The 21,602-nt window shown below is 42.6% G+C and overlaps 1 protein-coding gene across 3 annotated transcripts in view; it reads left to right on the top strand.

Moving 5' to 3' along the window:
- GPC6 (glypican 6) overlaps nt 1-21,602 on the top strand; it is a 1,140,547-nt gene that overhangs the window by 541,982 nt on the left and 576,963 nt on the right. The gene's annotated exons all lie outside the window — the stretch shown is intronic.

Here is a 21,602-nt window from a genome sequence, read left to right as displayed (position 1 = left end):
GTCTACACTACCAGAGTAGTTCGATTCTACTTAAATCGAATTTGTGGAATCAATATTACAAAGTTGAACGAGTGTATCCACACTAAGGACACTAATTCGACTTTGTGAGTCCACACTAACGCGGCAAGCGTCAACATTGGAAGCGGTGCAGTGTGGGCAGCTATCCCACAGGTCCCGCAGTCCCTGCTGCCCATTGGAATTCTGGGTCGAGCCCCCAATGCCTGCTGGGGGAAAAATGTGTCGAGGGTGGTTTTGGGTAACTGTCGTCATTCAATCGTCACTCCCGCCCTCCCTCCCTGAAAGCGCCGGCGGGCAATCAGTTTGCGCACTTTTCTGGTGAGTGACAGCGCGGACGCCACAGCACTGCGAGCATGGAGCCCGCTGCGATCATCGCTGCACTTATGGCCGTTGTTAACTCCTCGCACCTTATTGTCCACCTTTTTCACAGGCAGATGCTGAGAAATCGGGCGAGGAGGCCATGGCAGCGCGGTGAGGACATGAAGTCTGAGAGTGGCACAGACCTCTCACAGAGCACGGGACCCCGCGCCGTGGACATCATGGTGGCAATGGATCATGTTCATGCTGTGGAACGGCGATTCTGGGCCCAGGAAACAAGCACGGACTGGTGGGACCGCATAGTGCTGCAGCCCCTGTGGGATGAATCACAGTGGCTGCGAAACTTTAGGATGCATAAGGGAACTTTCCTTGAACTGTGTGAGTTGCTGTCCCCTGCCCTGAAGTGCAAGGACACCCGGATGCGAGCAGCCCTGAGTGTGCAGAATCGAGTGGCCATAGCCCTCTGGAAATTTGCAACGCCAGACAGCTACCGGTCAGTAGCGAACCACTTTGGCGTGGGCAAATCTACCGTGGGGGTTGCTGTGATGCAAGTAGCCAACGCAATCGTCGAGCTACTGCTCTCAAAGGTAGTGACCCTGGGAAACATTCAGGTCATCATAGATGGCTTCGCCGCAATGGGATTCCCAAACTGCGGTGGGGCTATAGATGGCACTCACATCCCTATCCTGGGACCGAACCACCAGGTCAGCCAGTATATTAACCTAAAGGGCTACTTTTCAATGGTGCTGCAAGCACTGGTGGACCATAGGGGACGTTTTACCAACATCGGATGGCCGGGCAAGGTTCATGACGCGCGTGTTTTCAGGAATTCTGGTCTGTTTAGACGCCTGCAGGAAGGTAGTTTCTTCCCAGACCACAAAATAAGTGTTGGGGATGTGGAGATGCCTATAGTGATCCTCGGGGACCCAGCCTACCCGCTAATGCCCTGGCTCATGAAGCCCTATACAGGCTCCATGGACAGTGACAAAGAACTCTTCAACTACCGGCTGAGCAAGTGCAGAATGGTGGTGGTGTGTGCTTTTGGACGTCTCAAGGGGAGATGGAGAAGCTTACTGACTCGCTCAGATCTCAGCGAAACCAATATCCCCATTGTTATTGCAGCTTGCTGTGTGCTCCACAATCTCTGTGAGAGAAAGGGGGAGACCTTTATGGTGGGATGGGAGGTTGAGGCAAATAACCTGGCTGCTGATTACGCCCAGCCAGACAGCCGTGCGATTAGAAGAGCCCAGCGGGAAGCGCTGTGTATCCGGGAGGCTTTGAAAGCTAGGTTCCTCAGGGAGCAGGGTAACCTGTGACTATTAAGTTTGTTTACAGAGAAGCTGAACCTGCCCCCGTTTCTTTACCCAGTTAATGTTGACTATCCTCTGCAGTTACATACCCCGTTCACCCCGTTCCCCCCTTCCAACACACGTTTAAAAATAAAATACATGGAACTTTGTTAATTAACACCGTTTTCTTTATTACTGATTTTGCAGTAAAGGGTTGAAACTGGGACGCAGACTGTGGTGGGTAGGGTGTGTAGTGATGTAAAGACCGCTTCTAAACTCGAGGAATGACAGGCTCCTGCTCCTAGAGTGGTCCGCAGTGGCGGACTGGTTGTTTCAACAGAGCCTGCCACACCTCCTTTTCGGGACTCTGTGTGTGGGGGCTATGTGACTTTGTGGTGGGGGAGGATGGTTACAGATCCCCTGCTGCGTGGCTCTGTGATCCAGAATAAAGACCGCTGCATAAGATCTCTAACCGCCCTCCCCAGCCACAAAGTCACATAGCCCCCCCACACACACAGAACATGAAAACCACCTCCCAGACTGACCAGGGTGCCTAGTGACTGCACTGTGTGTGTGACCTGCTGCTGAACCTGCCCCCGTGTCTGTACCCTGGTAAAGGTGACTGTCCTGTCCAATTACCAACCCCCTTCAAACACAGTCTCCTCTAAAAGAACATGACGGAAACAGTAATTAACAGAAAAGTATTTTTTATTATCAACTAGACAGTTAGGGGATGAAACTGGGACGGGGGCTTGGGTGAGGTGGGAAGGAAAGGACTTATCAAAATTTTGGGAATGAGAGCCTTCCTGTAATTGAGCACTGTGCAGGGGTGGAGTGACAGTTTTCACGGCCCCTGCCGCCCCTCCTTCTTGGTAGTTTGGGTGAGGGGGGTATGGGACTTTGTGGCGGGGGAGGGCGGTTAGAGATAGACTGCAGTGGGGCTCTGTCCTCCAGCCTCCGGTCCTGCAGAACATCCACAAGGCGCCGGAGCATGTCCGTTTGCTCCCTCAGTAGTCCAAGCAGCGTTTGAGTCGCCTGCTGGTCTTCCTGTCGCCACCTGTCCTCCCGTTCACTGTGTGAGCGCTGGTACTGTGACATGTTCACCCTCCACTGGGTCTGCTGGGCCACCTCGGCTCGGGAGCAGCCCATAAGTTCTGAGAACATCTCGTCCCGTGTCCTTTTCTTTCGTCGCCTAATCTGCGCCAGCCTCCGTGAGGGGGATGCCGCGGTAGGTCAGGAGACAGTCACAGCTGTGTGATGGGAAAAAGGGAGTGAATTCCTTACAAAGATACATTTTTGCGAACAATGAACATAGTCTAGTCTGTCTCTGTGAACAAGACCATGCACAGCACCTCTCTCATGCGCACTCAGGACCAGTTCGAATTTTCGGCCTTCGCATTCAGTGCCTGGGGTCTTGCAGTGGAGATCAGACAAGCGGGGCAGGACAGCAGAATTCGTGTAGCAGGCAGACACGGTAAGCCGTAGATTTTTGGCTGCTTAAAACTTAATTTATAGCAGTGCCCTCCTTTCACGGTCAAAGCAATGCTCCTAGCGTTGGCCAGTCCCTGCTGCCGGCAATCGGGAAAGCATGAACTCTGCCCCTGTCCCGCCTCCACCGCGTGGCTGTAAACTGCCGGTTACAGTTATGTAAAGGAACAGGCAAGCAGTCCCAATACTAACATTCCCCTAATTCAAAGCAGGTCACCATGAGCGACATCACCCTGATGAGGATCAGTGACACAGATAAAGACCGCATGCTGTGTGAAAGCCAGCAAAAACCAGGGCCCTATGCCGCCATGCTCTGCGAGGCAATGATACCAGAGTACCTGAGGATAGCCTGGCGTGGAAAAGTGTGCTACCACGGAGGACGCAATAAGGCCGCTCTCCCCAGGAACCTCGTGCAGAGGCTTTTCGATTACCTCCAGGAGACCTTCATGGAGATCTCTGAAGAGGATTTCTGTTCTATCCCCGTTCATATTGACCTTCTTTTCAGATAGTTAATATTCCTGTTCTGTTCAAAATAAATGTTTACATGTTTAAAGCACTTACCGACTGATCCTTCCCCTGATTCAGGGTCCGGGTTAACGGCTGGGAAGGGTTGGTAGGGGATCTCCATGAGGGTGATGAAGAGATCCTGGCTGTCGGGGAAATCAGCGTTGTAAGCGCTGTCGACTGCCTCGTCCTCCTCATCTCCTTCCTCATCTTCCCCGTCCGCGAACATCTCCGAGGAACCGTCCGTCGACATTATCCCATCCTCAGAGTCCACGGTCAGTGGTGGGGTAGTGGTGGCGGCTGCACCTAGAATGGAATGCAGTGCCTCGTAGAAGCGGCATGTCTGGGGCTGGGATCCGGAGCGTCCGTTTGCCGCTTTGGTCTTCTGGTAGCCTTGTCTCAGCTCCTTGATTTTCATGCGGCACTGCGTTGCATCCCGGCTGTATCCTCTCTCTGTCATGTCTTTGGAGATTTTCTCGTAGATCTTTGCATTCCGTTTTTTGGAGCGCAGCTCCGAAAGCACAGACTCATCGCCCCACACAGCGATCAGATCCAAGACTTCCCGGTCAGTCCATGCTGGGGCCCTCTTTCTATTCTGAGATTGCATGGACATCTCTGCTGGAGAGCTCTGCATCGTTGCCAGTGCTGCTGAGCTCGCCACGATGTCCAAACAGGAAATGAGATTCAAACTGGCCAGACAGGAAAAGGAATTCAAATTTTCCTGGGGCTTTTCCTGTGTGGCTGGTCAGAGCATCCGAGCTCGGACTCCTGTCCAGAGCGTCAACAGAGTGGTGCACTGTGGGATAGCTCCCAGAGCTATTAGCGTCAAATTCCATCCACACCTACCCTAATTCGACATGGCCATGGCCATGGCCATGTCGAATTTAGCGCTACTCCCCTCGTCGGGGAGGAGTACAGAAATCGAACTAAAGAGACCTGTATGTCGAACTAAATAGCTTCGTTGTGTGCACGGGTGCATGGTTAATTCGATTTAACGCTGCTAAATTCGACATAACCTCCTAGTGTAGACCAGGCCAAAGTGTTGGTTTGTCACCCCCAGACAGATGGGCTGGTAGAGAAGTTCAACAGAACCTTGAAGACTATGCTAAAAAAAAATCATGGAGGACAACTGTCATAAATAAACAGATCAGGGTTAAGGTCTCTTTTCCCTGGAAAGGGTTAACAAGCTCAGTAACCTGAGAAACACCTGACCAGAGGACCAATTAAGGGACAGGATAATTTCAAATCTCTGTGGAGGGAAGCCTTTGTTTGTGTTCCTCGTTTGCTCAGAGTTCTCTTTTTGTTCTATCTTGGATTACAGAGACAAGTTACTTTCTTTTTATTCTTTAATAAATTCTTTTCTTTTCTTTGGACTTGGTTAATTCCTTCTCTTGTGGAGATTCAAGGGAAGGGGAGGGGGAGGTGAGTCCTTCTTTGTGTTGAATCAAGGATTTGACTCGGGGTAATCTCTCCAGAGCAGGCTGGGGAGAGGGAAGGGGGGGAGGGGAACTGGCTGTTTCTCTCTCTCTGGTGAGATTCAAGGTGTTTGGATCTGTGTTCCCCACAGTTTTTGGGGGAACAGGGAGTGTGTCAGACACTTAAAAACTGACTGGTGGCAGCTTTTACTAGATCTAAACTAGGATTTTAGTTTAGAGGGAAACCAATGCAGGTCCCCACATTGGAACCCAACAGCTCCAAGTGGGGGTGAGACCCCATGACACTGGGATAAGTTGCTGCCTGCACCACTCTTCGCATGGGTTTTTCCCCATTGTAACTCCTCTATGGGACGCAGCCCAGGGGAATGCTAGGCCTCCTGAGGGAGACCTGGCAGGAGCGAGAGACCAGGGTTAGGGTATCAGTCCACTATATATTGCAACTGTGGGAGTTGCTCCAGGTGCTCGAGATGTTTGCTGAAGAGAACCTGTTGCATGCACAATGGGAACAAGAGGTTCAGTACACCTGAGGAATGAAGGGAGGACGGTAATACTGTTGCTGCCCTCCTCTGAATCTAAGCTATTGACCAAATGGAAAGACCCCTTTGAGGTGACATGTGAGTAGGACCATAGATTACGAAATCCATTTACCCAGGCTGCAGAGAGAGGTATGGAACCTCCTCTAGGCCTGGAAGGCCCAGGAAGTCCTGCTGATTGCCTCTTGACCACTGGAGGTGGGGCCACTGGCCAAAGAAACTGCTGATCCCCGCCCCTTTGTGACCAGGCAAGAGCTTGAGCCCAAACAACAGGCCCCAGTGCAGTGGCTGGTACAGGCTTTCCCCGCCATATTGTTGCCCCTTCTCAGACAGATGGACACAACTAGTCATATCATCTCCATCTCCAGCAAGAAGGTAAAAGGAACCATTCCCCAAGAAAATGTGGGGAATCGTCCAGAAGGAACTGGAAATGATGCTGGCCTAGGGGTGGTAGAGAAATCCCAGAGCAAGAAGCAGAATTCTAGAGTCCTGAAGCCCAGTGGGGCCATCAGATTTTGCATCGACTTTACAGGGCAGGTAAACACACCGGCCCGGCTCGCCTGGGGCTTTCCCTACACACGCGGCAACCCCTGTTTGAGAAACCCTGCTATATTGAGTGAATTAGCCTATCCCACCTTTGTTGACTCCCTCACAGAATCTTAATAGATTGGTGAGGCATGAGTTCTCTTTACTAAAGTCATGTTGACTCTTCCCCAACATATCATGTTTATCTATGTGTCTGATAATTGTGTTCTTCCAACCAATATGCCTTGTACTGAAGTTAAGTTTACTGGCCTGTAATTGCCATGATCACTTCTGGAGTTTTTTGTTTTGTTTTGTTTTTATAATTGACTTTATATTAGCTACCCTCCAGTCATCTGGCATGGAGATTGATTTAAATAATAACTTACATACCAGAGTTGGTAGTTCTGCATTTTCATAATTGGGTTCCTTCAGAACTCTTGAGTGAATACGATCTGGACTTGATGACTTATTACCAGGTTAATTTCTCATTTTGTTCAAAAAACTCCTCTATTGATACCTCAGTTTGGGACAGTTCCTCAGATTTGTCACCAAAAAAGAATAGGTCAGATGTGTGGGTATCTTCCCCACATACTCTGCAGTGAAGAGTGATGTAAAGAATTCCTATAGCTTCTCTGCAATGGACTTGTCTTCCTTGAGTGCTTCTTTAGCACCTTGATAATTCAGCTGTTTCTGCTTCTGATGTACTTTTTTCTGTTAGTTTTTGTGTACTTAGCTAGTTGTTCTTTGAATTCTTTCTTGACTTGCCTTATTACATTTTTACACTTGACTTGCCCGAGTTTATCCTTTCTATTTTTCTCACTAAGATTATACTTCCAATTTTTAATGGATGCCTTTTGGTGTCTAAACACCTCTCTTACTCTGCTGTTTAGCCATGGTGGCATTTTTTTGTTCCTCTTGGGATTTTTTTTTATTTTTAATTTGGGTATACATTTAGTTTGAGACTCTGTTATGGTGTTTTTAAATAGTCTCCAGGCAGTTTGTAGGCATTTCATCCTTGTGACTCTTCCATTTAATATCTGTTTTACTAGCATCCTCATTTTTGAAGTTACATGCTTCTGTGCTGGATTTTTTTGGCATTTTTTCCTCTTACAAAGATGCTACATTTAGTTACATTATGGTTGCTATTGCCTAGAGATTCAGCTATAACCCCTCCTGCACTGGATCCTGCGCTCAATTTAAGACTAAATAAAAAATTGCCTTTCCCCTAGTGGGGAGCAGGACAAGCTGCTCCAAAAAGCAGTCATTTATAATGTCTAGAAATTTCATCTCTGCGCCCCTTCCTGAAGGGGCGTATACCCAGACAATATGACGATAGTTGAAGTCTCCTCTTATTATTCCATTTTCTGTTTTTCTGCCTCCCTGAGCATTTCAATCACTGTCACCATCTTGGTTAGCTGGTCGGTAGTATGTTCCCACTGCTATACTCTTATTGTTCAAGCATGGAATTTTTATCCATAGAGATTCTATGGCACAGTGATTCATTTAAGATTTTTACTTTATTTGATTCTGTTTTCTTTCATATACAGTGCCATTCCACCACCAGCGCCACCTACTCTGCCATTCCAGTATATTTTGTACCCTAGTATTACCGTGAACTATTTGTTATCCTCATTCCACCAAGTTTCTATGATGCTGTCATAAATTTATACAGGGAAGCTGTACTGAATTGCCTTACCTGTAAGGGGTTAATCAGTTCAATTGACCTAGTTGGCACCTGACCAGAAGGACCAATGGGAAAAGAAGATACTTTCAAATCTGGGGTGGGGGTGAGGTTTTGTTTGTACTCTCTTTGCTTTGTCCCCTCTCTGGATGGAGAGAGGGTCCAGGCAGGAAAAAAATGTCTCCTGGAAATATACCTGAAATGAGCATCTAAGATTACAAAAAATGTGAGTAAGGCAAGGAAATGTGTTAGATTATCTTTTGTTTTAGCTTGTGAATTTTCCCTACGCTAAGAGGTAGTTTTATTCCTGTTTTTTGTAACTGTGAAGTTGAGTCCAGAGGGGAGTCCTCTGTGTTTTAAATCCTTTATTACCCTGTAAAGTTACCATCCATCCTGATTTTGCAGGTGTGATTCTTTATAATAAAGTTCCTCTTTTAAGAACCCAATTGATTTTTAGTGTCCTAAAAACCAAGGGGTTTGGTTTGTGCTCACATTGTAACCAATTGGTTAGTATATTATTCTGAAGCCTCCCCAGGAAAGGGAGTGAAGGGACTTGGGGGAGTATTTTGGGGAAATAGAGACTCCAAGGGTTCTGTTTCCTGAATTTTTGTCTACATCACTTGCTGGTGGCAGCAATACCATCCAAGGACAAGGAAAGGATTTGTGCTTGGGGAAGTTTTTAACCTAAGCTGGTAGAAATAAGCTTAGAAGGTCTTTCATGCGGGTCCCCACATCTGTACCCCAAAGTTCAGAGTGGGGAGGGAACCCTGACAGATGCCTATGATATCATTATCCTCATTTAATGCCAGGCAGTCTAGTTCAACCATAGTATTTATACTTCTAGCATTTGAATATAAACACTTGTACATTTTGTCACTATTCAGTTGCTTACCTTCATGTGTTATATTTAAATGAGACTCTCTTATGCTTGACTGTTCCTAACAAGCTCCTACTTGTACTTTACCACCTTCTTTCCTATCCTCTTTACTAGAATATAGCATTCCCCCCTTAATAAATACATCCCTAAGGGATGTCACTGACCTAATCATATGCTCCTCTGCACCTATCAGCTTTCCTCCAACCCTTAGTTTAAAAAATCCTCTACCATCTTTTTAATTTTACATGCCAGCAGTCTGGTACCATTTTTATATAGATGGAACCCATCCTTCCTATATAGATCCTCTTTTCCTGAAAGGTACCCCAGTTCCTAATAAACTTAAACAGCTCTTCCATACACCATTGTGTGATCCACACACTGAGACCTTACAGTTCTGCCCGTCTTCCTGGACCTGAACATGGAACTGGAAGCATTTCAAATAATGCTACTATGGATGTCCTGGTCTTTAATTTATTACCTTGTTGTTTAAATCTGGCCTTCATGACCTCTTTTCTACCTTTCCTTATGACATTGGGACCTCATGTACCACAACCACCAACTCCTTCTCAGCACTTCAAATATATACTGCCTAAATGTCTTGTGAGATCTTCAACCTTTGCACTTGGCCGAGAATTTACCACATAGTTCTCCCAGTCATCACAACAGAACTATATATATTTCTAATAATCAAATTCCCATAACTATTACCTAACTCTTCCTAGCATCTTGAGTTCCATTCCCCTGGAGTGGATAGTGCTGAATTCTTTTTAAAGCTCTCCCTATCTTGGATTTTCTTATACTGCACTCACCACCATGGCATCTGAACGCCCAAATACTAATGAATAAATTAAATTGGCAGAATTCAATAAATTGGGGATTCTCAAACTGTGACCCAGGGAGTCCTTTAATGCCAACTAGCAGCAGGCATACCATTCTCTAATGCACATCAGGCCTGACTCACTCATTCCCCCAATACACCATGGTCATAATCTGTATCTAAAAGGTGTCATGTAAGGTATCATATGGAAACTGAGAACATGATGGCCATTAATATTATCACATGATGTAGTTATTGGATATGTATGAAGAATTATAGAAATGTGCTGGAAATATGTTTTTTAAAAATGTTTTGCAAGCAGTGCATAAGCCCAGATTGTACTAGGCAAAGGAATATTGTTTCACCTGTTTTCCTATGTCTCCCATGTAAATTGAGCCAGGTCATGTCTCAGAGGACAATGAAAACTACCTCTAGAAATACCATAAAAAAAGTCATCAAGCTAAATGTGTGTGGGGGGGAGAAAACCACTTAACAATCACAATGGGGGTGGAACCTGCACCCTCAGGAAGCCTTCCAGGCTCTTGAAACAGAGACAATAGATTTTGGAAAATATAAGCAGAAATAGAAAGCCATTTTGGCAGCTGTTACCTAGTTGAGAAAGGAGGAGCGGTGCTCTTTGAGCTAATATAAAGTGCATCCTCTTGGTCTGAAAACCAAGAGTAGCTGGAACTGAGTTTAGGTGAGAAAGCTGCTTAGACAAGGATTGTAACTTGTATAAATTAAGTTTTAGCCTCCAGAAGGCATGTTTTGTTTTGTTTTACCAATAACCATACCCGTCTCTTTTGTTCTTACTCATTATCACTTAAATAACTGTTCTTTGTTAATAAACTTATTCTTGTTTTATTATGAAACCATCTCAGTGCTGTGTATTAAGCTGAAGGGTGAAGTCCTCAGCTAAACTTAACATGATGATGATGATGTGTTTTCTGTCTATTTGGAGACAGCAAACTTAATAACTTTGGAGAGTATCCAATGGGAGGGACTGAACACTGCAGAGGAGATGGTTTTAGGGAGATGGGACTAGAAGGGCTGTTGGTGTCACCCTGCAAGGAGTAGCCAAGCTGGTGGAAGCCAGGGTGAGGTCACTGTGCTGTGAGCAGTCTCTGAGCCAAAGCTGCACCCAGGGTAGTGACAGAACCCCTTACTGATCTGGGTGAAACCAACTTTTTTGTATTGTGCATCACATTTTAATATCATGTAATAGATTTTATTGTCTGCCACACATTCACAGTCAACTCCTCCCCTTTGTGATCGCCTAACAACCCTGTGGAAACTGCAGCAATTAGTTATGTGGAAAAGTAATATTAGGATGGTATTTAATGTGTTTTTAGCTGCAATTTAATATCTGGAAACATGGAGGAGGAACTACCAACAAATACAGTGTGGATCACTGTTTGTGGAAGTTTTCACTAAATCATTATACACTTATTGCAAAGCAGAATCTCTGTTTAGGTAAGCTCTCAATCCTGATTTGAATTTTTATATATGTTAAGATGAACAAGAGGAGTTTGTATCTGAATACAAATTTTTTCAAGCACTGCATTTAAAAAAAAGCTTAAAAAGGAAAACTTATGAAAATTTGATATTTTCTCAGCTGATGAAGATTCCTCAGCAAGGAAGTTATTAATGCTAGTTTAACATTAGAATCTCTCCAGTTACCGTGGAGAGATTCACTATTCCATTGATGTCATTACAGGTAAACAGTCTTTCAGCACCCAGGTAGGAACTAGATCCAAAGTACGCGTCATTGCCCTCAAGCCATGTATCACAGTCAGTAGATTCTTTACAGAAACCTCATTAAGTTTCTTACAAACCATAGGTGGCAAGTTAGGAGAAAAAATGAGAGATGAAGGAAAGTAATTAAAAAGTAATTTATCCCCAGATATGCCCCACAGAGGCTAGCTGTTGGAGATCAGCCCTTACTATGAATGAATTTCATTTAAGTTTCTTTATCCTGCTTTGATAACTACAGAATGCCAAAAATATATCTTATTACAAGTTGTAATAAACACCTTTTTGGGGTATTTTTCGTGTCATGTGCTCAATCCTATTATCCATATGGTTGCCTGTTAGTCCACGGCTACCTCACTTATCTTTTATTGTTCTCTAATTTTAATCCATAAATAAGAGAATTTCAGAAAACGTAATTCTTTTCATTGATCACTGAAAGTAATGAGTAGAAAATTAACTAAAGGAAACTATAGCTGTGAACAGATGGCCAAGTACTGGCTGATAATGGTTGACAGGCATTCTTTCATCACAACCTGCATATAGATTGTTGCTTAAGAAAAGATTACACCCCATTCATTAATATTTCATAAACTTCATGGTACGAAAACTGATTTGAAAACACCAACCAACATCTTATCCTTTATTATGGCCCCAAATCAACAAAGCCCTTAAGTATGTGCTGAGAGAGAACACAGGAGCAGTCCCATTAACTTTATGGGGCTGAGCCAAAGTCCATATTCAAATCAATGAGAAGCTTTCCATTGACTTGTGGGGTCTTTGGGTCAGATCCTGTGTGCTTAAAGTTAGGTATTGTTTTTATATAATTTGAGCTATACCTATCTCATAGAACTGGAAGGGACCCCAAAAGGTCATTGAGTCCAGCCCCCTGCCTTCACTAGCAGGACCAAGTACTGATTTTTACCCCAGATCCCTAAGTGGCCCCCTCAAGGATTGAACTCATAACCCTGGGTTTAAGCAGTGCTCAAACCACTGAGCTATCCCTCCCCCCTGAATCAAATCTAAAAAAAGTTCAGTATGTGCAGATTCTCTGAGTTTGATAAGTTTGTTCTTTTGGTCAGCCATCTGGGTGATGACTTCTAGGAACTCTAGGTGGATAGATGACTTGAGTGGATTATTACCTCATCAATCTTTGTTTCACTTAAGACTCGCATTTTGAAGAGATGTTTTTATTTCCCATCTCCTTAAACTGAAGAACTTTTAGAAGAGTTTGAAAGATGCTCCATGGTAAGTTCCCATGAGAGCAATTGATACTGTAGGTACTATTTCTATGGTAACTTTAGAGAACAGAAAAAGAGTTGAATAAAATGTTACATCCATCTTAATTTAATTTGGGACATGTTTTTTTTCCCCCAGGGTCACTTTTCATTTAACAAATTATTAAGCAGTCTCCAAAATGAAGATTGAGGAGCGAAATGTTTTCATATAACACAGCACTGAGTTCCTTTTTCACAGCACATTACTTTTCAACTTTGATTCACATATCAGGGATTTTTTTTTTCAATAGCAATTTCATCGTGTTACAGGTTTGCTATGACAGAACTAGAGTACATTCATGTGCAGTTCATCATTATTCCATTGGAATTCATTGCAAAGCTGAGTCCTGATGGCTTGGTGATCATTGTATTTTTCTTCACTAATAAAAATGCTAATACAGTGATACGAGCATCTTTTTCTAATGACTTGTTCATCTGGAGCCATCATAGCGCTTATGCATATAATTAGATTCTTGGGGAAATGTAGTTACTAAAATCTAAGTCCCTACTGAGCATGTGTGAACTGTGATTTTTCAAAGGCTTATAACTTGGTCAAATTTGGGCAGATTTTCATGGGGACAGCAAAAGGCAGAACCCTAAAACAAAGGCCATTCCCCTCCAAAATGTCAAGTTCTTGTTCCAAAGCCTTGGGGGGTGGGGCAGTACTACAACTATTCAGAGAAAAGGTCACCAGAATTTTTAAATACTAGCAATGTATTTTCTCCTTGTCTCATTCTTGGAAATGAATGAACTGTTTTGTCTACAAATTTCCAAATGAATTCAGTCTGAGGCAGACAACCAGCATGATGATTTTCAGCCCAAATGCTCATGGATTCTGACAGTTATAGGTAACTGAAAACAGGGTCTTTTAATGGGAGTGTTGGGCAAGATTAATAATAGGCAGTGCTCCCACCCACACCTATAATCTAGTAATCTTTGACAGTGCATTGCATTTTTTCATCCTAGTGAATTACTTTGTACCCAGGTTCTAATAATTCTCTTGCCTATGCAAAGGTGACATGGGATCAGTGTTTCAAGTCCAGTGTAATCTCCAACTTTGGAAGGGATTTCTGTAGTTGAGCATTTTCCTTGTCTTGGGACAATCTTCCCTGCCATGCAGTCTCTATTTGCCAGTTCTCATGAGGTATATTTACTATAATTTACAACTGTAGGATTAGGAGATTAATCTGCCTTTTAGTGTGACCTCATCACACATGCATACTACTTAGCAATGATACCAGACAATGTCTACAGTAGCAATGGTGCCCCTCACAATAACAGTGCCTTCATTCAGAGGGTAGCAAAATACCTTACAGACAATAATGAATTATGTCTTGCAACTCCCCTGCAAGGTAATTAAGCAGTATTATCCCCATATTACAGATGGGAGAAACTGAGGCAAGCAGAGGCTATTTCCCAAAGACACCCAGCAATTCAGTGGCAAAATGTCATGGCAGTTTCATTGTAGTCATTGTTCACATCACAAAACAATGATCTGGTCTGATCATTTGGGTTTGATGTGGGTGGCAAACAGTGTTCACAGAAAGCTCATCATTGAAGTGGGGAGGGTAAGGTAGAGCAGGACCGAAATACCACTGGTATATTCCCTGTGTAGGGATGCTTGCTCTGGAAAATGCCTTTAGTCCGAGGCTTGCATCAGTACTAAATTCCCATGCTGACTACTCTGTACTGCAAGATGATGATGTAAACTATACAAAAATAAATCTTTTCAACAATCATTCTTGGATCTAATTTGAATACAATTATTTATCTCCACATTAAAGTTAAGTCTGCAAACAGAGCTTATAGCCTCCTGCTAAAAACTGTATGCATATGACAATCACAGGTGTATAAGTTTGCATGCTCTGGGGACAGATTGTATCTCCAAAATGAGACTCCTATGGAAAATGTTCTAATTATTGTACTAAAATGTTGTGCCTTGTAGCTTCTTATCACTACAGGAATTAGGCTTCTGTTGCCTGTAGAATCCTCCCTGTATTGTATAAACAAGTGAAGTGGTTAGTATTAGAATGATTTAAAACAGCAGCACACAATATTCGTAGAAGTTGAAACTTGAGAATAGATAGTGCATGTGAATGGTCCAGTAACTATTTACGGATGCCTTTAAAACACTCTCTTTTTGGCAACAATTGACTTAAACCTCCCAAGAATTCTGGAAATTCTAATACAGCTTATCCGTTTGCTCTGTAATTTGATTTTTTAAAATGTACAATTGTTTCTTATAGGAAGCTAGAAGGGATTGTGGGCAACATGAAAGAACCCGGAGAGCTTGAAGTAAACTTCTGCTAATTTATCATTAACTAGCACAGTACAAACCTTAGATGCCTGGGGACTACACTGTTGTCTAAACATCATCTCCTCTTTGCAAATTAATTTATTAATTGGCACAGAATGAAGTGCATGATGATCTCAGCAGGTAAATATGTGCATTCAAATATCACAAATAACAGCTAATTTTTTCTCCCTTAATTCCCCGAACACTTGGAGTTAATTCTTCATTGTGTTGGACAGAAACCATTCATGTTTAACAGTTTAAAAGGCAGACTGAAGCAGTAATCACAGAAAGGTTGTGATCTCTGTCTCCCAGCCTCACTTGCACTGTGTCAATAGACAGGAAACTGAGAAGAAACTATAGTTAAGTTTTCTGGTATCTTGGCAGACTAGAATGTTGTATTTGAAAGATTATTTAATCTCATGCCTCTCTGTAGTCAAGATAGATAGTTTAGTTAAGAACCGGATTATGTGGGGGTAAGTAGATCCAGGATGACTTTTCAAGGTCCTTTCGGAGTCACAAAGACAAGGTAGAAGACCTAATACCCCCGTTTGAATAAGCAGTTCATAATGCGGAAACTATAGCATGTCACTCTGGTGAGAAAATTCTGTTGGCAAAGGTTGCTAAGGAGATAGGTAGAAAGAGTGTGTGAACCAGAAGTACAAATAAAACAACCGTTATAGAAACAAAATGCTAATGCTGCTAGCTTCTGTAGTGTTTATTTGCAAAGCCTGATCTGGAAGTTGAAGCAGCTTAGTACTAACAGTAGATAGACTGTGCTTTGTGCTAGGAAAACTTCTTACATGAATCTTACCAAAACCCAATTTCTGAAAAAAAATGGAAAAATAAATCAGACTGTGCATCAGAGAATCTGCCTGAAGCACTCATGGCCCTTATAATTTAAGGCCAAATTTTGTTCTCAGTTGTGCATGTGGAAACAAAAGGCACAATTTGGATCCTCATTTTCACATAATGTCACATAATTGAGATGATAAAACAGCATAAGATAAAGCAAGACAATTAAACCAAAAGGGGACTACAGCCTATCTTCAATCTATATCATAAGATTGTCACTCTGTGCCTCTCTGAAGCCAAGGTTGTCTGTACAGTCAGTGTGAAGTGATAGAAACAGCTACAAGCATGGTTTAGAGCTCTTTTTGTTCAGAATACCAAGGTTGAATCATCATTGGGGTTTGTGTTTAGTTACTGTCCAATTTTAAAGTTCTCAGCCATTTTGACTTTATGAATTATACTCGAATGGTGAAAAGCTACAGTAAGGCAGGTAGGTGCCTGTGCCATGCCAAGAATCCTAGAACACTGAGCTATCAGGGGTAACTCAACCAATCACCACCTTTCCTCTGCATCTAATTTGCATGCAACAGTTTCATTTGTTGTATGAGTGCGACTGCACAGATAGTACAATATCTGGTCCAACTCCTACATGCACAATCAATCCAGCACTATACCCCAGACGCCAATCAACACAGCCAGGCTCCAGCACACACAATAACCCCAAACACACACACACCCTCTAAGCAGCACATATCCCTCATTCACTACCCACACAAATCCACACAACACTCCCAAAACAACACAACCCACATACAAATTAACACAACCACCCAAATAACCCCAAACGTTACTTGGGGTTATGTCTGTTGAATTGAAGCGAAACGACAGAAATAACTACAAGCATGGCTAAGAGCTCTTTTTGTTTCAAATATCAGTCATTACTGGGATTTAAAGTCTATTACCTTCCAATTTTTAAGTTCTCTGCTATTTTTGCCTTTTTTTTTCACACCCATGACTTTATGAATTACAACTGTGTGACAGCATGGACTTTCACCTATAAGTATAAAGTAATTTGCACTCAGGGGACTCTAAGTACACGTCTCAATATTTACTCGACTTTGAATGACACACACCAATGTGAGTTGTTTGAATTGAATTTACTGTGATGTTTCTGCATAATGATGGTGCTATTAGATATTTTTCAAAGTTTTTTTCTGTCTTTTAATCATAGTATATCCTTGGTTCTAAATGTAGTAGCTGATGATGCAAAATGGATTCAGTTATAACCCTTGCCTTGTCTTCACTTATTCATAATGTACCCTTTTGAAGCTGCAGTTTTCCGTGGTCAAAGGAAAATCTCTTTCAGAAGGCTTGGAAAAAACATCATTGACCAATATTTGAACTTGGAGTCTACTAAAAAAAAAAAAAAGCCAACTATTAAAAAAATAAAAAAAAATTGCCATTTAATTCCCAACAATAATGCTAAACTGGGTAAAATTGAAAATGTGAACATTGGTATGTAAAATTATCACAGGGGGAAACTGTGTGCAGGACCTAACTGAAAAGACAAAGTTGGAAAACACACTTATGAACACTTGAAAATACTATGCTGCATAGCAAATAACTTCATTAAATCTGTGAGTTGTTACATAAGGTCGTGTTTACAATAGCAAAATCGTGGAATACAATGGAAGCTTCCCAGTATGGTTAAGAATGGTTCAACTCCACCAATACTAGTGGCTTTTGGAGGTATGTGGGCAGATCTTCAGCAGGTGTAAATTTTCATATGCCTATTAAAGTCAATGGTCCTGGGACAATATACAAGCACTCAGGATCAGCTTTTCTATTGTGGCAGCCTGCCACTGCTTTAGCCACCACATCGATTAGCACTTCTCTGAACAGGATTAGATGACATGTATCCCAATCCTGCAACCACTATGCATATGCTTAACTCTTTGCATGTGCATGTTTCCAGGATCAGAGCCATTGAGCTTAAAATTGTGGCAACAGCTAGCAGGATGTCTACAGTGGATCTGCCAATGTTGCTAGCACTGGTGGAGCTGAACTGGAGCCGTAGTGGTGGGGCATTTTTAAAAAAAGTTCCCTAATGTAGATGGGGCCATTGAGGGATTTGCTCTGTGATCCCCACTCCACCCTCCTCCACATGCCAGCACTTTTCAATCCATGTCAATAAGCCTCAGTTGGTTGCAAGAACTTAAAATGCCATGCCTTAAAGTCCATAGGGTAGCTTAGCAAGAGCTGTTAGCCCTTTCCTTTCCTTTCCTTTCCTTTCTTAAGTCATAAAAAAAAGATAAAAATGTTAGAGTTATGCAGTTGAAAAAATAATCAGGAATTTCAGGAAATATGTTCCTTCAGCCATGTTAACTGGGGCACTTTGGACACAACAGGGCATGATTCAGTCCCTCTAGAATAGGAGCATACAACGTCCTGCACCAATATAGGGCTTCATCTCTGGGATGGGTTGATGTTTGCTTTGTTGGTCTCTCCTGGAGTTTGCTTCTGCTTGAGTTCAGGACTTGATGGGAGCCTTCCCAGCTGAGGCTGTCACTGCTTTCATGCCCAGTATCACCATCAACTGGGGCTGCACTGGCTGCTTATGCATGTGTTTCAGGAGCCCAGGCACCCACCCGCTCTAGGTGGACTTTTCAGCACTGTGGGGGCAGCAATTGGAATAACCTGTTGCAAATCTAACCCAGGTAATATTTCAATTCCTGTTTTGCCTTGTTTAATGTAGGCCATAAAACAGCTAGAATGTGTCATGTGGCCAAGTTAACATTGCTATAGAAAACACTGGCCCAGATCCCAGTCCAGGCCATGTTTTCTTTATGGTGTTCTGGCTTTACAAAAAAAATGTAAAGAAGCCCTAGATGTTTGGGTGTAGAGCTAGTATACAGAGCATGTGGGTGGTGTGACAGGTTCTCTGGCATGCCCCTCTTCCAGAGCCTGCTGGCTGTCCCAATAAAGTGCAGAGAGGCTTCCAGTTATGCAGAACCTGTGGCTTTATTTACACACACACACACTGTTCTCCCACCACCAGTGATGAGCTATATACAAGGCTTACAGGGTTAGTTCCCTCTTTTCCTGCAGTCAGCCCACAGCTAGGAGTCTGACCTTTCCCTGGCTGCCCTTTCTTTCTGGCTCCCAGCCCTTATAACTGCTGGCTTGTCAGGCCCGCAGGTGGAGCCAATCCCCAGGCCAGGCATCAGGTCTGTTTCACCAGCCCCAATCTATTTCTCTTGATTGGAGCTGGCTGATCGGGGTAATTAGGTGCTTTTGCACCAGCACCCTGCTATAGTGGCATAAAGAGGGGTGGACCAATTGGAGGATTCCAGCCCATGGAACTGCCCATAGGCGGGCAAGTTGCAACCCCTGGCTGTCCTCATGATTGGACTGAAAGGTGGTGGGCAGTCACTTTCCCATTCCCGCCCTCGCTCCATGTATAACAAGTTCTGCTCCAGCATGCCAGAAGATTCAGGTCCTTTACTTTTGCATTTCCCTTTTTACTATAACTGTGCAGTTTCAATGATTTCTGTATTTAATTTATAATTATCCCTTAAAAGCTTGAAACAATAACCTCTTTCCTAATACTAATTTATTTTTGTCCAAAATATGCATAGTGATGTGTTAAGTTTCGTATGATGAGAGCTGGGCTGTATAAAACACTGATTATTTTAAAGACTTTTCTATGAAACCAAAAATCGTTTATAAAAAATGCCTGCATTTTGTGACAAATAGGCAATGATAAGATAAGAGTACACATCAAACTTCGGTCTTAACAACCTTACCATTAATTTCATCGTCATGGTTGAATGTGCTTCAGAACTCTTTATTTAAGTAGCATAACAGTACACTGTTGCAATTTGAGGTCGGGGGAATACAAGCTGCACTTTCCAGGATTAGGAACTGATACTACAGTGCATCAGTACGAGAAGAGTCTATCTAACACTCTCTGCAGCTGACAGCCCTGTCAACAACTACAGCTTATTAAGATGACAACAACAAAAGGGGAAAAAATATCAGCATTAGAAGTTTCTCAGTTCAGGAATCCCTAGCGTCCCTTTTACTTGTCTTTTTCACTTGAGATAAACAAAGTAATCAGTCATACATGAATCTCTAATTGACATATGATTTAAAAAATGGTTCTTATTGCCAACAGTCCAGTTTTGTCATTAGGTTTCCCAACGTTTGGGCACTCAAGCCAGTTATTACAGTTTGAGTGTACATACGCTAGAAAAGTTTTAGGAGCATGAACAGAGCTTTTGTACTAAATTTACTATTTTTTTTAATTAAATGTCTTTTTGGCATTATCCGTCTTCTGACTTTTGTCTTTACTGTGTTTTGTGCAAATACATTGTCTTACACTGTTATAAAACCACAGACAAAAAACCTCTTAGTCTCTGCCATTTTTCAAATGAAAAGCTTTACATTTATAGAGAGAATAAATATTTGCTGGGGGAGTTGCATTTTCTTCTCATGCAGTTTTTGTTGCTGTCTTTACAGCAAACTGATGTACATAAAAGAACAGTCACATTGATCTAGACAATTGTCAGCAGTGAATGAATTAAAAAGTAACCTTATGCATGACAGATAGACCATTAATAAGTTGTCATGGTTCAGGGCTAGGGAAGCTCTGCCCCTTCTCTGGTCTCTTTTTGAGTGCATCCCCTCAAGTGACAGGGCACTGTGTCTTCACCTCTCTCTATGTGGAATCCTGCAATTCTCCCACTGTTAGACTGGGTCGTGGACTATAGTACCCTGTATATCCACCCTGGGTAACTGTGTGTCAGACACTGGCAATACTTCCTTCAGGAGTCTGTCTCCATCAGTCAATACACTGACCAGACAGCCTTTCCAAAATAAAGGATGGCTTAATCTTAATATCAGGAACAAAGCATAACAAGAGAAAATAAGTTTAAAACAATAAAAGTTCTACAGACATAATTAACTTACCCAGAGTCCCTACATCGGCCTATTTTACCCCAGATACTCCAGCCTCTGGAATCTGAGTTCATCTTAGTTCAAAACCCTGTCTTCTTGCTTCAAGTAGTGGGTTTTTTTGTATTTTTGTAAGTCCAGACAAGTCCTCTCTTCTCTCCTGTGTTTCCTGAGCTTGGTTAAACCAGTCTGGGTGGCTCAGTAGAATATGTGAGGTGGACTTCAAAGCCAGTGGCTCTGCCCTGTCTCAGGTGTTTGAACCAAAGCTTTCATCAGGGCTATTGTCCTCCTTCCTGCCTATGAGCAGCCAATCTCTTGTTGAATACATTCAGGGAACAACCTTACAATTAACAGAACATATAATATTCATAAATTATTACAGGCAGCTCCAAATTCCTCACGAGTACTTTTTATTTATTTCAAAGATGGTAATTTTTTCTTCACCAGATTATCAATGTCCAATGTTGTCATCCATGCTATAAATGTTGGCATGTCTATTCAAGCACTGTGCAGAAAGGTACTTTTCAGGTACTTTAAAAAGAAAACAAAAATATATGTGGTTCAAACCTACAGTGCAGTGGAGAAAAGCTGGTAATGTTTATGGAATAGAACATCTTTAAAGAGCAATATGTTTGCACAGCAAAGACACTGAAGAGCTTTTTGGGCCAGCCACATAAAATTAATGGAGATGAAAGTCAAAAGAGGACAGCAAAGTTAATTGTAAACATCCCTCTTTTCCCAGTAAACTTGGTATCACACACAATTCCTTTGGTTAGAGAAAGAATCTTAGCGAAAGAACACCCAGTCCTTTGGGGGGAAAAATCATCATTACAATGAATCTTGCTGCATTAAATGGTATGATGTTAAAATGACCCATCACTTTCTTTCAGCAATAGAAGAGAATTCAGAACTTAATATAGTTCTTTTCTTCCTTGAGAGACTTTTCCTTGATCCATGTGCTCCTGCTGCCACTTACTTTGTACAGGGTTTATCTCTTGTCCTCATTTTTTTCTTCCATCACTCTCCTCTGGTGATCATCAATTTTGTTT

The sequence above is a fragment of the Mauremys mutica genome, chromosome 1 (genome assembly GCF_020497125.1).
Source record: "Mauremys mutica isolate MM-2020 ecotype Southern chromosome 1, ASM2049712v1, whole genome shotgun sequence".
NCBI classification, from domain to species: domain Eukaryota; kingdom Metazoa; phylum Chordata; order Testudines; family Geoemydidae; genus Mauremys; species Mauremys mutica.
The sequence above is the reverse complement of the archived record's forward strand: the minus strand, read 5'-3'. Positions and strand labels throughout refer to the sequence as shown.